Below are 16474 nucleotides of genomic sequence, written 5' to 3'. Positions count from 1 at the left end.
GGGCTTTAAAGTATAGCACCGAAAGTCGAGGATCGACCATAGAAATTTCTATTCAAGATCTATTAATACTTTGAACTATATGTGGATCGTAAGACCGTTATAATTGATCATTTTTTATGGTAAACCAGTAGACGGATCACCTAATGTTAAGCGATTGCCGCCACCCTTGCGCATCCGAAACACCAGAGATGACAGAGGTACAAGTGCGTTACCGGCCTTTTGAGGGGTTACGAATTTAAGGATTGGGGTATCGGGGATTGGAAAGATTAGGAACCTAACCGAACCTAACCTCGCTCACACACCGTAACCGTTGTTTTACGTCATGCTCAAGCATGGCTTTTCTACGCTTGATTGTAAAAATATGTTATTTATTACATTTTTAGAAGTTGGAAGGTTTCGCTACGTCTTTGAATACGCAGTAAAATTCAAACACTCTTTCCCCGAACTTTCCCTTTAATAAACACATCTAAACAGCAATTCACTTAGGTTTTCCATTTACCAGGTTAAAATACGTTCCTGGAGTAATTTGATTTCAAAGAAGTCAGTTAAAAATATATTTTAATTTTTTTATTATGTTAACACGTTAACTGCCACGTAGGTCACCATTGACGTTAGTGGAGGATTTGCTTTCAACAGTTTTGTAATGGCAGTTAAAGGCTTAATTTTTATCGTATTGTATTTGGTAAAACAATAATAGTAAAATGTTTTGCTTGCACTATTGTGCTGATATTACGAAATAAGTATTGTAATAGCGCCATATTGGCTGTAAAACATAGTAAAAATTATATAAGTTTTGTATTACGTAAGTTTATATGGCACAAACATTATTATCGTCTCTATATTAGTCTTATCTTTATTTAATCATAAGTCTTGTTGTATTTCTTTTTAATTTTTTACTTAATTTTAATTATAAAATACTTACATTTTATGTAAAAAAATATGTATTATTCACCTCAATCATTCAGAAAACATGTGTAAAAAGCCAAACCTTTGCATTTTTACTTTTATATTATACAGTGTTATTTTAAAGTCATATTTATTCATTTTAGTGTTATGAATATCATTTGTATCTTTATGCATTTTTAAAAAATGAGAAACAAAATCCATTTTCTATTTACCATAAAAAATATCAAAATAATAGTGTAATTCAAAAAGGACATAATCATTATTAATACAGTATTAAATTATTATTAATTAAATAACTATTATTATTATGATTGAATAAATAAAAATGAAATGAGATTTAATTATATTATTGAATGAAAAATTGTATTTGTCTTAGTGTTTAGCTGTGAACTGACGGTCTAGAGATCTTAATTGAATGTTTTAATAAATAATAATAATTCTAAATTAGATTGTTTTATTACCTTGTAATTTCATTTACTTATTGTCTTTATTTAAAAATGTTGCCATACGTGGATAATTTTAGGCTTTGCTGTGAAACTGTGCGAAGAAGATACGCAGTTTGAGTATGCGATCTTTCCATATGAAATACCAAATCCAAATCCATCTTTCCATATGAAAACATAGGTTAGCTGAGTCCGTTTCCACCAATGAAAATGATTAATTGAAGACAAACGCATCCACAGCAACGTAGCATAGCATATCTCTGGTGAAAAAACACCCTAATTAATGAATATCGTTTTTACTTAATTTCGGTCACATCCCCCCCCCCCCTACTCTTAATCTTATGGAACAGCAACCCAACACGGTCGACGTGAGATTAGGTGGAGCGCCAACAGATTTATATGTTTTCCTAAAATACTGGGGAGAAATACTACCAATATTCTGGCTTCACTACTGTTACTCTAGATTGTATTGCGTAACGTAACGTCACGCCTTTTATTTCCCGAAGGGGGTTAGTAAAATATAACCTCACTTTTCTACAGTTATGTTATATGTCCCATGTAACAGAGTACGAATCTTGAAACATTTTTCTATCTAGAGTATAATTCCACATTATAGTAGACTAAAAATATCTATAATTTATCCGATTCGGGAATCAAACCCGAACTTGCTTGACAGGTGACCATATGGCCAGTAATGTAGGAAACGAAGGCAACCGGCTGCCGTGCAATTTTTTGCGGGTTTGATTTCCGCACGAAGCAACTCTGTATGACCAACAAAGTGTGGTTTCGGGTCCGGGTGTCATGTGTATGTTTGTAAAAGCTCCTACGATACAGGAGTATATGCCAGACTGGGCGATGTTTTATATATAAAAAATAGACTGACCACATATCAATGTATGTAAATTACTGAGTAACTGAGTAGTATTATATAATCATATTATTGGTCATAATAGTCCATTAACCAAACTTACACCTCAAGGGAATATAAACCGTAATCGCATGTTAATTGATGAAGCATTGTCAATTGTCCCTGAGCAAATATTGTCGCAAGGAACTAATATTTGTGTAGCCTAGACAATAGTGCCTGTATCTAGGCGTCTAGATCTGAAGACTGTATTTGTAAACGTCCCTTTGAGACTATCCTGAGTAAGGTGTATTATCACGATAGACGACGAACATGCATGAAAAGACTGATGACTGTTGATGAAGCGAAAGAGTATGTAAGAAGAATATTGGTGTAACACTGTTCTCACATAAATTGATCCAACGAAACCATGTAATCAGGTATTGTATTGTGAACCTGATTGAAAAAAGTAACCTATGGAGTTTCTTGCTCGTTCTTCTTCATAGGTATCTACACTTCGGAACGATCAAATAGCTTCATTAGAGGTATGACCGATAGACATACATTTTGTTTTCACTAAATTGAAATATTTGCTTTGACATTCAAAAGTGCCTTCCCAGTCTATTTGAAATAAATAATTTTGACTTTGCCTAAACTAAAATTTATTTTTAGAAACTTTTACTTCCTCAGTAGAACCAAAACAACATAAAAAATACATTATTGTTTAATTTTGTACATATTACATACAGAAAACGTATGTTTCAGGGATTTTAGCGTTATCCCTTAGGTAAGGAAATGAGATAGAATGTATGAGTTGGGTATAACTCATATTTGTTCATTTTATACTTCAGTTAGAAAGGGTTTGTTTGCTTATATGAGTAAATATTTGAAGTATATGGTGAGAGGTCTATGTATGCAATGCTGTCTACCATTATTTTGGGAATAATGTTATGCTTGCTAAAAACTACGTACTATTTTAAAACAAAAAGGTATTGTGTTGTCGTGTGATTGTGAGGCCAAAGCCAATATCCGATTTGAATATTAACGTTGGTAACTAGGCGTTAGGTAGTGTAGGCACGATACGACAATATGCTTAACCCCTCTTACACGAGATTTATTCTTGAAATAAAGATAGTATTATGTTAATTAAATAATACGAGCTCTCCTCTGCCAACCCTTTCAGTAAATGAAGAAAATATTAAGCCACTTTAAACCAGGGGAGATAATGAAAAATCTATTTTTATCTAACGACATTTCTATAGACTTCGACCTAATCAGGCATTTGGTATAAATTCTAAAAGCTATTCCGATTTACAAACGGTTCAGATATAACCAAAATTAGTTTTCTAAAAATACTATTTTAAGGTTTCAAACTGGGCGCTTACTCTTGAAACCAATTTCAATGTCAATGCAAATTCAATGCAATAAAATCTCAATATTTATTCAATGTCAAGACTATACAACCTCAATTGTCGCTATTAAAATAGCATTCAGTGTACGGATTATGAAACTAAACTCAGTACCATTTACTTTATTCAATAAACACGCAATACGTATGCAATGGGCATTAGTATTGCAACTCAAGAGTACGAAATTTTACAATATCAATGTTAATCAAAGGCGTCCAGCTGAAGCGATCTAGACGCGAAGAGGATGCGGTTCAGCGCGGCACGAACGCGATCAATTAGCTTCTATATTCGCACGAATTGGATGCGGTGCCATTGCTTCTCCGCTAATAATATTTTCTGTTTTATGAGACAGTTATTCATGTCCCTGGGACACTTCTGGGACTTCAGTGTTCCCGTGTTCCGGTGTTTTCATGGACTTATAGTTTTATCTACTGTAGATCCTGGCTTACACAGAAACTGCAGCGGTTGAGAAGGCTGTGGCAGACTTGTCCCAAAAAAAATCAAACACACGATCCATAGCCTGGCTATTACCTACACTTATCCACCCAGCATTACAAAATGAGGTTTATTTGAAAAGGGTTTGAATAGACTACATGTCGTTAATAATTAATTGGAAGGGTTCCCACCAATTAGTACACTGTATTAAATATTGAAACATTTCGCCTGATGGCTCGCTGTAGTAGAAGTAAGTATATATAAATGATAATTTTGTAAAATAAGTTGATATATTATTCCAAATAGGTACTAGCGTATAAATTTCTTCATCATCTCTTATAAAAGGACGCAACCGCATCAAGAATAGGTGAGACTGGGAACTAATATAAATAAAAGGAACAAATGTATATAAACTTTTATGGGGGTGGGGAGTGAATCGTCAGACTTTTCCCACCCTGGGTGAGGCGAGATAGTTTCAGATTCTTACTGACTAAAACTCACCCCGTTCTTACTCCTGCATTGAGCTGCAACCGCAGCTCCGGATCAGGCATCTGTGTTGGTCTGATGGCTCGTCCAAACTCGCGTACTTACGTACGGTAGGTCTTGCTACCCCTTGCTCGCTGTCACCAAAGAGCACGTACACAATATAATTATACCTATAAGTATCTACATTCAAACGTGACGACAATATTTCCTGAAACAAATCACCTCAAAATCGAATTTAACTAGTTTATATGAACTTACAAACTCGTGATGAGATACCATATCATAATTAAGGGTCCTGTGAGATTTGGAAAACGTGTTTGTTACTCCTTAGGGTGTATCGGTTGATTAAAACACTCGTACTTTATGGCTTAGGAACAAATTGTCTGTAAGCTGAAAGGGGGAAACATATGTGCACAATATATGTGAAACGACAGTTATCTTTCAGCGTTGTGAAATGTTAAAAAATTTAAAAGCTGGTTTGGTTGATGTAGCACTATTAGAGGAAGAAAAATAATTATTCTCCAAACTGGGAATTTGAAACCTTAACTTCGACTTTCCATTCTTGTTATGAACGAGATACAAAGTCATTGTTTTTAAGAAGTTAATGAGTTATATTGAAACGGTTAGTTTTTGCGTGAACACCCATTCATGTAGAAACTAACCGTTTCACTGGCATACAGATTGGCGAACAATTCAATTTGACTTTTCAAAGTGCCTAATTTAGGATTAATTAAAATGAATTCTTTGAGTTTGACATTTCAGGAACACAAAATAACAAACTGGCGTAAAATATGTGTGCCTAATGTAAGGTATGTTTAAACGCCTAGCTTCACTGACAGACAGACTGACGGACAATTCAATTTGACGTTTCAAAAGTGCCTTATTTAGGATTAATTGAAATAAATGCTTTGACTTTGACTTTAAATTGGTCACAGTTTTGGACTATCACCCTCTTTAGTTACTGTTAATCAACATTTATGTTTAATATCTCTCGACGTGGATATTCTACCGAAATTGTGATTCTGGGTAAGGCCAGTGGCCATTTCAGTAGGTACCTAGAATTTTCTCATGAAGGCCTTTGGGGACAGATATGAAATCAAGATTGATAACAAAAGTTTTGATAGCTCATCATTGGGATCTTGAGGTTACTACGAGTGACTGACTGTAATTATATTGACATCAGCTGACCCTGCAGGCTTCTTACCACCTCAAACATTTTGTTCTTATCTTTTAAACTTTCCACAAATAATTCTAGATCAATAGTAGCCAAATCGGTCTAGCTGATCTCGAGTTTTAGCGAGACTGACGAAAAGCAATTGTTTTTTTTATAATGGAAATTATATTAACGCAGTATGAAATGACAGCCATAGAAAGTCCTAGTGTCGGAAGAATATTATTGTCCGGCTGAAATTGTTTATTTGTATTTAGTTTCATAGTTTGATTCTGACAACATTTTTTTAAACGATTTCTGAAATTAGTATCAAGCTAGGTAGCTCTGGCTAGCTAGGTCGGATGGTAACTGTAACGAAGGTAGCATGCACCCGCTACAACATAGACGTCACGCATACGTTGCCAACTATGTAGGAATATATTGACATCTTTTTTGAAGAAAGAATGAGATAGTGGCGAACCTGTAATAGTTTTAAGGAAATTAAATTAGATAGTGTTTACAAAAAGTACCAGTAAGAACATTCTAGAACGCAATGTTTGGATCGTTCAGCTAAATATACCCGCGACACAAGTAACACCGTATTGTCCTTAAGGGGCTCATTACACCGCCACTGAGTGAGATTTACTTAACAAGCAAATAGTGGAACCGAATTCGTGTAAAATATTTGCTTAGCAATCTAGCAGCCTAAGGAACTACAAAAACAATTTAATTACAATGAATGTCTAGAAGTGTCGTGAGAGCGAGGACTGACTGCGCTGTTGGCGTAGTGGTAAATGAGATAAAGACTGAGTAACCTGATGCTGTTCAACGTGTCGCAGATTCGATCCCCGGGTCGGCTAAAAAAGTAATAAAGACTCTTTCTGAGTAAAATTACCATTATTATTTTTTTATATTATTTTGTTCAAATATATGTTTTAGTGGTACAATTTCTTCATAGTTTAATGATTTTTTTATCATTCATGTATTTTTGTCAAGAAATGCACTTGTCCCCACAAGTGCATTCAACGCGCGCCGCACGCGCATATCTACGTTGTTCTTGTACGTTCGTTGATAGCGCGCGCGCCGCGCGGCCACACGCCGCATAGCATGCGCGTCGTGTGACGACACTGCGAATGCAAGAATTGATATGATCGGGATGGAAAAAAAACTTTTTTTTTAATTATTAGATATTATATTGGGCATAAAACATAGACGTTACTCGTAGAGCGAGTCAATATTGCAACAAGCTTGAGAATCTTTTTTTGTAAAACTACATACATATATTTACTGAGAATTTAACACGAATAACAACTAACGGAAATGGGTGTATTACAGTGTAAAGAATGAGCTTTATCCTAAATCCTTTAAGGATTTAGCCGGAGATGAATAAATCCTAGGCTATAAATACACACTTATCCTAAGATAAACGTTTATATGTAAGTTATTGCTTCTGAGTCTTCAGTCTACCGGGATTTCATAGTATTTGGTATACAAATTGGAGATAGTATTTTATTAAGCTCTTAAGCCGGTATTACACATTATTATTTTTAACGCCTATAAAAAAAATCTTGCCCATTGTTAAAATCTTATGGTAAATAGTGTAGTATGGAAAATAAAATGGTGAACTTCAAAGGGGTCAAATTATATTTGTTGACTGCTTTAGGTGTTAAATTTGAACAAGGAATAGGGAAGCAGATGCCGGAGGGTAGAGCGTTAATTTCCGTCAAGTCATACAGATCTAAGTTTGTATTATATTTGTGTAAGACGGCTCCCTGTGGTTTTTGCTGGAGATTTTTATTTTAGACATTATAATAAATGGAGTTCGTGTATTAATTTTTGAATTTAAAAATGTATTTGTCTTCGCTAAATAAATAAATAAATAAATAAATAAATAAATAAATAAATAAATAAATAAATAAATAAATAAATAAATAAATAAATAAATAAATAAATAATCATCGCTCAAATATGTATTAGTGGCTCAATATATTCATTCATAGTTCAATGTCTACTCAGACATTTTTTGATTTGATAACAGTGGTCCCTTTATATTTTACCATTTTTGGCATAATATTAAATTTTGTGAACTTTCAATTTGTTAACATTCTAACAAACATTTTTATCAAGAAATGCTCCTTTTTATCCACAAAGGCATTTAACGCGCGCTCCACACGTATGTCCACGTTTTTGTATGTTCGTTCGTTGCGCGCGGCCACACGCCGCTTAGCGTCGTGTGACAACACTGTGAATGCAAGAATTGATGTGATCGGGATGAGAATAGGAAAAAAAAAGATTTTTTTAAATTACTAGATATTATGCCAGGAATAAAACGTAGATGTTACTCACAGAGAAATAAGTTATATTATTGAAAAAAAAAGTTAAATAATATTTTGGCCGACCCGGCAATAGAACCAAAGCTTAGAACTTGTTATATTTGTATATCAATATGATAATGCTTTACAACAATATTGGTATTATTAAAGCTATTCACAGAATTCAAGTTAAACTTGATGCTACATTAAATTGTACCGAAACGGTACGCTGATTCCAACAACTGTAAAAGGAAAATTTAGACGTTAATTATTAAACGATTTTCATAATAATGAACCGATTTTCTGTGAAGGTTTTAAATAATTAGCAATAACAATTAAGTAACATCATATATAGGGTGACTGGTAATTAGTGAACGATATTTAAACACGTGATTGTACTCATGATTACAAACAACTTTCCCAAAGAAACCATTTTTGTATACTCATTAGTTTTATTTTTATCACAATACTTAACAAAAAAACGGGCACGCACAAAGTTCAAATGTAGCGCGTGTGTTTTCGCATGATCAGTCACCCTGGAAAGTGCGTCGCATGCACAATGTTTTGTTTATTTTTTCGACTCCTGCACGCACGATCCCATCCAACTACACTGCGAGTGAGGGAAAGTGGTTTGTAATAATACTTTACCTTTAACTGCAATTCCTATAGAGAATTAACAATCGTACATTATAACGTAACAGCTATCCATACCAGTAGTATCTTTAACCAAACTTCTTCCACGTAAACAAAATCTTTCTACACCTTATTCTTGGAACTACGCAGACTTCTTCACAACTTTTGATCAATCCTTAGTACGAAATTTAATTAAAATCCTTACCATTTGCGGATGAGATCAGCTCTTGTTTATTGTAATGAAGTTTATTTAAGAATAGCTTTTGACCGCGGTTTTGCTCGCGTGAAATTTGGATGATTTGTCTCGAATTGGATTCGGTCTTGTACCCACCCTTAGTACGAGTTAGCTTTACGTTGAACGAAAACGAAACGAGAGCGCGTTCGACGCTCTGATTACCGGGTCGAATAAACCAACCAATTAGAGCCCCGAACGCGCTCTCGTTTCGATTACTTTAAACGTAAAGCAAACTCGTACTAAGGGTATCGTAAGACAATTTGTGTATCAATTTAATAAAGCACTAAAAATAAAAAATATACTTTTGAATTGGTAAGGAAATTCATAAAATAAGTCCAGTCATTTCAGAATTAATTCGATGCAAACAAACAAATGATAAATGAAATCCTTAATTTTTATAATTTGCAATCGATACGGTTTTAGTTTTTGGCTATTTATAACCAGTTTTGTTGGCAGTCGATTACTTCAAAATAACTTTGATTGACCTATTTTCTAAAATTAAATTATTTCAATTGGTTTCGTCATTTAGAGATGATTTATTTATTTGTTTTTGTCGAATTTAGCTCTGTCTTAAATCTACGTCTGTTATTTTACTGAATTTAGCACCATTACCATCATCCAATTTTTTCTGCAAAATTTGAACAATTAATACATACGTCCAGAGTATTAGGTGATACTAAACTCCCAAGTACTTATACAAACTTCGACATTTAGCTAAGAATTGTGAGAACGGCAAAATAAGGTGTAAACTTCCAAGAACTTACAAATGGATAAAACAAAACAGAAAAGGCTGAGCGCGACGCCATGAAAATGAGAGACGGCAACTTACAGTGCCATGAGGGTCCACCACCGCAGTCGCTGTAAAAATCGCTACTACGAGTTCATGGCGTCTCTATCACATGGTCTTTCGCAGGTCGCGTCGGTCTTCGCCTAGACTGAAATCGTGAGCAGACGTAACGCGACGTCTTGCGTTAACGATGTAGAAACAAACGCGAAGCGGTGCGGTGACACGCGAATTCAATGCGATGCGGTGCGATCAAGCTAATTGATCGCTCATGGCATCCCATGTGCGGTTGCTCACGTAGGCCATGGCCAATAGTGATGAATACGTGACCAACCGCACGTACGGTGCGGTGAGGCACGGCGCTGCGCGGCGCAGACACGATCAATTGACTTCATATGCTTAATTCAACTGAACGCGGTGACGAAACATTTTTGTTTACAATATCGGAGACAAACACAAAACGAAACGAGTCACACCGCATCGCATTGAACCGCTTCACGTTAACTTCTAAATCGCTCACGCAGGACGTCACGTAAGGTCTCGTTTACGGAGACGCGGCGCGCGAGAGTCTATCATACATTGCTCAATTGTTTATGTTTACGTGAGCGCTGACGTGGCCAGCTGCGGCAATATATTACGAAATGCCTCGCAACGCACCGCGTCTAAGCGCGGCAGCCCATCGTACATTGCCGCAGCGGGCTGCGTCATCACTTACGTAGAATGGAAAGTCCTAAGAGGTGCAGTTTGTTTGCCAGAATAATCTGGATAATAATTAAGCATTGTTTATTTCCTCTCTTCATTAAGAAGCGAAATAAACATGTTGATATTTAATATTCTATACTTATTGTTGTACAGCAATTATAATTTTGGTTGTTGGACCAAAACATATCCTTGAGTCCGTTGCACAAAACAACAGCATAAATAAACAAGCGATGCGAGATACTCGTAAGGTTGTCTACAAACATTATGCTTTATTAATTTCATACTTATTGTGTACACCGTGACGATATTAAAAAAAATACGTAAGTAGAGGTTACAATTTTACCCAATACTATGAAACCTGGTGAACTCCGTTTCGCCACCAGCTTCGTTTATTTTTGATGGCGCTGTGTGTGAAAAATGACTTGCCGTTTTTTCCTGCGTTTCTCCTGAATCTAGACACACGGCAGTGTGTCCGCCAAGTTCGAGCAAAAAAGCCGACACACCGGCCGTGGGTTATATTACACGAACCATTTCGGGCCAAGTTCGACCCACCTATAACTCAAAATCTATTTTATCTACACATATGAAATTTCTAGTATCTGTCGAGATCTACTTACTTATCTAAAATACAAACTTTCATTAATGTACCTATTGTAGGTCTTGACATATTAACGTCAGAAAATCGCTGTTTTTACTACACACTCACTGACTGACTGACTCACTCACTCATCAAAAACCTAGACCACTTCCAATGGTCGTATTGACTTGAAATTTGGCATGGAGGTAGGTCTTTAGGTCAAGGTAAAGGAAAAAATCTAAAAATGGCCAAGTGTGAGTCGGTTTTAAAAATAATGAAGGTGTAAATTCATACCCCTAAGGAACTAAAACAAAAAAATTATCTATAGGTATCTTCCAATGGTCGTACCGACCTAAAATTCGTTACGAAGGTTTGTATTTAGTCAAAGTAAAGTAAAATAATAAAAAAGAAAATAAACCTTACAAAAATAAATGAAATCCCACCCAAAACATAAATGTGAAAGGCTGCCAAGTTCGATAATATTGGTATGCTTCGCCTATAAAAGAAGTGAGATCTAAATAAGTACCAAGTTCCATACACAGACCTCAGTTAAAAATGATATAACTTGGCAAGTTTTAATAGAAAATTATATACTTGACTCATTGCGTTTAGTAGGTTTATAACAAAGTGTGTGAAAACTTGCCAACTTGTTATATCATTTTTAACTGAGGTCTGTGTATGGAACTTGGTACTTATTTAGATCTCACTTCTTTTATAGGCGAAGCATACCAATATTATCGAACTTGGCAGCCTTTCACATTTATGTTTTGGGTGGGATTTTCTTTACTATAAACCTCAGACCTTTCCAACGAATGCAAAACCTTGGAAATCGGTTCGTGCGTTCTGGAATTAAAGCGTCAGGAAAACCCGACTTATTTTTATATTATAAAAGATTATGACAATAATACTCGTGAGTCAATTTCCAATGCCCCATACATACCATAACATAACGAATGAAAAGGAAGTATTACATTACGTATACATAGGCTTTGGGGACCAAAACATAACTGTTCCGGAGCTGCGGACAACGTAACAGGTTACCGGGGCTCCGGCTGAAAGTACGGACGGGTTTTTAGTCAATCAGAGTCTGACACTCCTTCTCACCTCACTCAAGGCGAGAAAAGTCATAGCATAATTTTCCCCTTTAAAAAAACTGTTATGTTTTATTTAAAAATAAAATCTCCCTTTTGAATGAAAAAGGAATTGTTATATGCAATGGTCATCATGTATCGCTAGCCTAATTCTTTTAAAACGGCAGCTTCATTAGTATAAATCCTTCGTGTAATGAGCGGAATAATGACCAACGCAACGTACGTATACAGTTACTATTTTAATGGTAGCGTTGGGATGCAGGCGAAGGAATACAACACTGAAGTATTTTATGATAGGGAGAAACCTTGAAAAAATTAACGCCAGCGTTGTTTTAAGCTATGACTACCTAGCGGGTTACCGGGACTCCGGCTCGAAAAGCAGGAGTAGGAACGAGGTGGTTTTTAGTCAGTAAGAGTCTGACACTCCGCCTCGCCTTGGGCGAAGCGATAGAAGTCATTTGATGATTTTCCCCCTAAAAAAAAAGCGTTGTTTTAAGCTGGTTTTTATTGAAGCGTAATATCCCTCCGGTCGAACTGGCGCAGTCGTACCCAAGCATAGATCTCCTACACTATTGCAAACACAATTAAATTTTAGTAGAAAATACGTCATTCAAAAGTGAAAAGTGACGTCACGCGATATTTCATATCGATAAATATCTTCGGAAGTTGCTTTGTTTCCGTAAGAAAATAAAAAAAATACGTCTCATATTTTAAAATAATTTACAAGACGTACATTAACATAAAAAAATACTCATCTACCATATTGCGATTGTGTATAGTCTACATTCGTCCTTTAAGTTGCGAAGCCTACCTCTCAGTTGTCCATAAAACTATATCTTGTCTTGTCACATAACATAGATTAATGATTATTTCCTAACTTGACAATGTTACGGCGACGAGACAAAAATGTTTCTCACTGATACTAATACTGAGTATACCAGGATAATGATGATTGATGACAAAAGATATATAGCCCTTAGTGCTAGACTACATAGTGATGGGAAAGTTTTTGTAGGACCAAAATAAGTTTCCTATGAAACCTAATCTGTCTAGAAGTAATATTCTGTACATTTACTGTATACCGCGGGTGTCTTAACTAAGGAATTACGAGTATAACAACGACTTTCAAATCACCTGCCTACATTACATGCATTTCGGCATGGTTCGTGTATTAATATTAGAAGGCACCTAACGCCTCGCGGTCTGAAATCACAATTTTGACTTACTCAATAACTTTGAAGTAAGCGAGTCAGCTAGGTAACGTATGATATAGTACATATACACGGTAAAATGCAGTTGAATACATATCGATACGGACCTTTTGTTTTATTTGATATACAAAAAACTCTCCCCCGTCATCAGCCACGTGTCTACTCCCTGAAACTCACAATTTGAACTAAATAGTAACTTTGAAAATAGTGGGTTAGATGAATCTATAAACTGCATACACATACAGATTAAAAATAAGGGAATACAACATTGATACGGACCTTTTGTTTTATTTGACGATAACCTAACTACAAAAAACTTACCGCCCGTCGGCCACGTGTCTCCCTGAAACTCACAATTTGAATTAAATAGTAACTTTAAAGTAAGCGGGCTAGCGAAACTATGCGCTTCAACACATACACAGTAAAATATAGTTGAATACAGATCGATACGGACCTTTTGTTTTGTTTGACGATTACCTTGCTACAAAAAACTTACCGCCCGTGGCCGGTCGTCGGCCACGTGTCTCCTCCCTGAAACTCACAATTTGAATTAAATAGTAACTTTGAAAATAGTTGGTTAGATAAACTAGCGGTAACAAATAGGTAAAATATAGGCAAATACAGATTGATACGGACCTTTTGTTTTAGTTGTCGAATACTTTGCTACAAAAAACTTACCTACCGTCGGCCACATGTCTCCTCCCTGAAACTCACAATTTGAATTAAATAGTAAAATTAAAGTAAGCGGATTAAACCGTAAAAATAAGTGAATACACAGTAAAATGCATAGGCGTATACAGATCGATACGGACCTATTGTTTTAATTGACGAATACCTTGCTACAAAAACCTAACCGACCGTCGGCCACGTGTATCCTCCCTGAAACTCACATTTTGAATAAAATAGTAACTTTAAAGTAAGCGAGTTAGATACACAGTAAAAATAGGCGAATGCAGATCGATACCGACCTTTTGTTTTGACGATTAACTTACCGCCCGTGGTCGACGTCGGCCACGTGTCTCCTCCCTGAAACTCACAATTAGAATTAAATAGTAAAATTAAGCGAAACTATACGCTGCATACAAATACACAGTACAATATAGATGAATACAGATCGATACGGACCTTTTGTTTTATTTGTAGAGTGCCTTGTTACAAAAACCTTACCGCCGTCATCGGCCACATGTCTCCTCCCTGAAACTCACAATTTGAATTAAATAGTAAAATTAAAGTAAGTTGGCTACCGAAACTATGCGCTGCATACACATTACAATATAGATGAATACAGGTCGATACAGACCTTTTATTTTGTTTGGCCTATTCACAAAAAACATTTTTATCTTGCTACAAAAAACTCCCGCCTCGGGCCGGTCATCGGCTACATGTCTCCTCCCTGAAACTCACAGTTACAATTAATTGAGTAATTAATAATGATTTAATTGATAAAGTTGTTAGTTATCTGGTTAGAAATGTTGAAAGAAAACAACTAATCTCATTATGATAAAATTTATTGCATTTCAGATTGATCACAAAACATTATAATTATGCACATCTGCTTCTTAAACTCCGTCGTATCCTCTTCATTCGGGTATCCGCTATTGTTTCGTGTCTGTTGATAACTTGAAGCTCGCCATTATTTTCACACACACAACACACTGCGCACGGATACACACTCACTTACACTCACAAGTTCCGTATTTCAGATGTACGCGCGCGCTGCCACACTGCGCTGTCACACGAGCGGTGTGTGACAATACTGCGAGCGCAATAATTGATGCGATCGGGACGTCAGACTGATATGGATAATTAATGTTTAATTTTTTGTTTTGTCTTTCTTTCTATAAATGCAGAATATGTTATAATTGTATAGCAAAGAGCACAACACGGAAATAATAAAAAAAAAATTTTTTTCGTCCCAACTGACCGAGTCCTTAGCAAAATAGTTATTCAATATTTTCGTTATTTTTAAAACGTTCCTGTCTGATAAGTTGGTTAAACAAATCGTAAACTCATATCTAACAATTATTTCAAGGAAAATAATAGAAAATACATACCGTAAAACATGGCAACTTTACCATATTTTGGAACAAAAATCGAAATATATTTTTAACCATAAGACGCATAGAAATCAAAACTATATATTTAGAATTGTAGTCTATCTGGCTCACTTTACCGTAATCGTCATTATATACAAACGCTTACTTTAGCCGTAGTAAAGAAAAAACAACATGGGTAAAGATACCAAATTTTTGGCAACTTTACCTACGCGCCGTATTCATCGTGTATTGCATATTAAAGAGTTGTTGAGGTACAGAGGGCTTCATCTAGGACCTCTTCGTATTATAATGCAAACAATATGAGGAAATCTATAAAGATAACGGCTACACAGACGTTCGGGAAAGTTGCATTTTGGCACTAAAACAAAAGGTATTGTTAAATACATTATAACTTATCATCCAGGATATTCACTATTATGCTGGGAAATTTAGGTATTCGAAAATGGTTACATACACACAAACAAGAAAAAAACATTTATTGCCAACCCTAACTGTAGGTAAAGTTGCCACAAAGCAGGCCGTGGCAACTTTACCTAACCTGTGTCAACATTACCGAAGCGATTATTTATCAATAAATTAAAGAAAAAACAATTGCTGACATTACAACAGTAATCCCAACTATATTATACATTCAAGATCAAAATTTCACTCACCTGTGACATATAATTAAGGCTCTGTGAGCACAATTTAGGAACTACTAACTTTTAGCACATTTTCACGCACTACACTGTGACGGCCATTACTGGTATAATAACAGTCTTGCGTCTACGCAAAATATAGTAAATATTTCCTTTTAATGTCTAAAAAATACTACTATTACAAAACAGAATTCTAGTGGGTAGATTTTTAGATAAATGAGTTTATACTGAATACCTATAGTATGGTAAAGTTGCCAAGGGTCCGGTAAAGTTGCCATAGTTTACCGGTACCGTACTTAATTATAGACCCATTAATAAGAACCCTTAATAAGTCTTCATTAAGATATATGTATTTGTTGTTGACAACCCTTCCCTGGGGAAACGGAGTCATTGACCTTTATAATCTCTATGAATTCTCTATTATGAATGAAAACAATAGTTTAATTATCCTACAACGTTATATAACAATTTATGTTACATAACCTAATGTAATGCCGTTTAGGCTAAGCGTCCACAGGCCCGCATCGTACACATTTACGCATTGCATGCAACGGATTTTAG

Source organism: Spodoptera frugiperda, chromosome 6 (assembly GCF_023101765.2).
Source record: "Spodoptera frugiperda isolate SF20-4 chromosome 6, AGI-APGP_CSIRO_Sfru_2.0, whole genome shotgun sequence".
Lineage (NCBI taxonomy): Eukaryota > Metazoa > Arthropoda > Insecta > Lepidoptera > Noctuidae > Spodoptera > Spodoptera frugiperda.
This window is presented reverse-complemented; position numbering follows the sequence as displayed.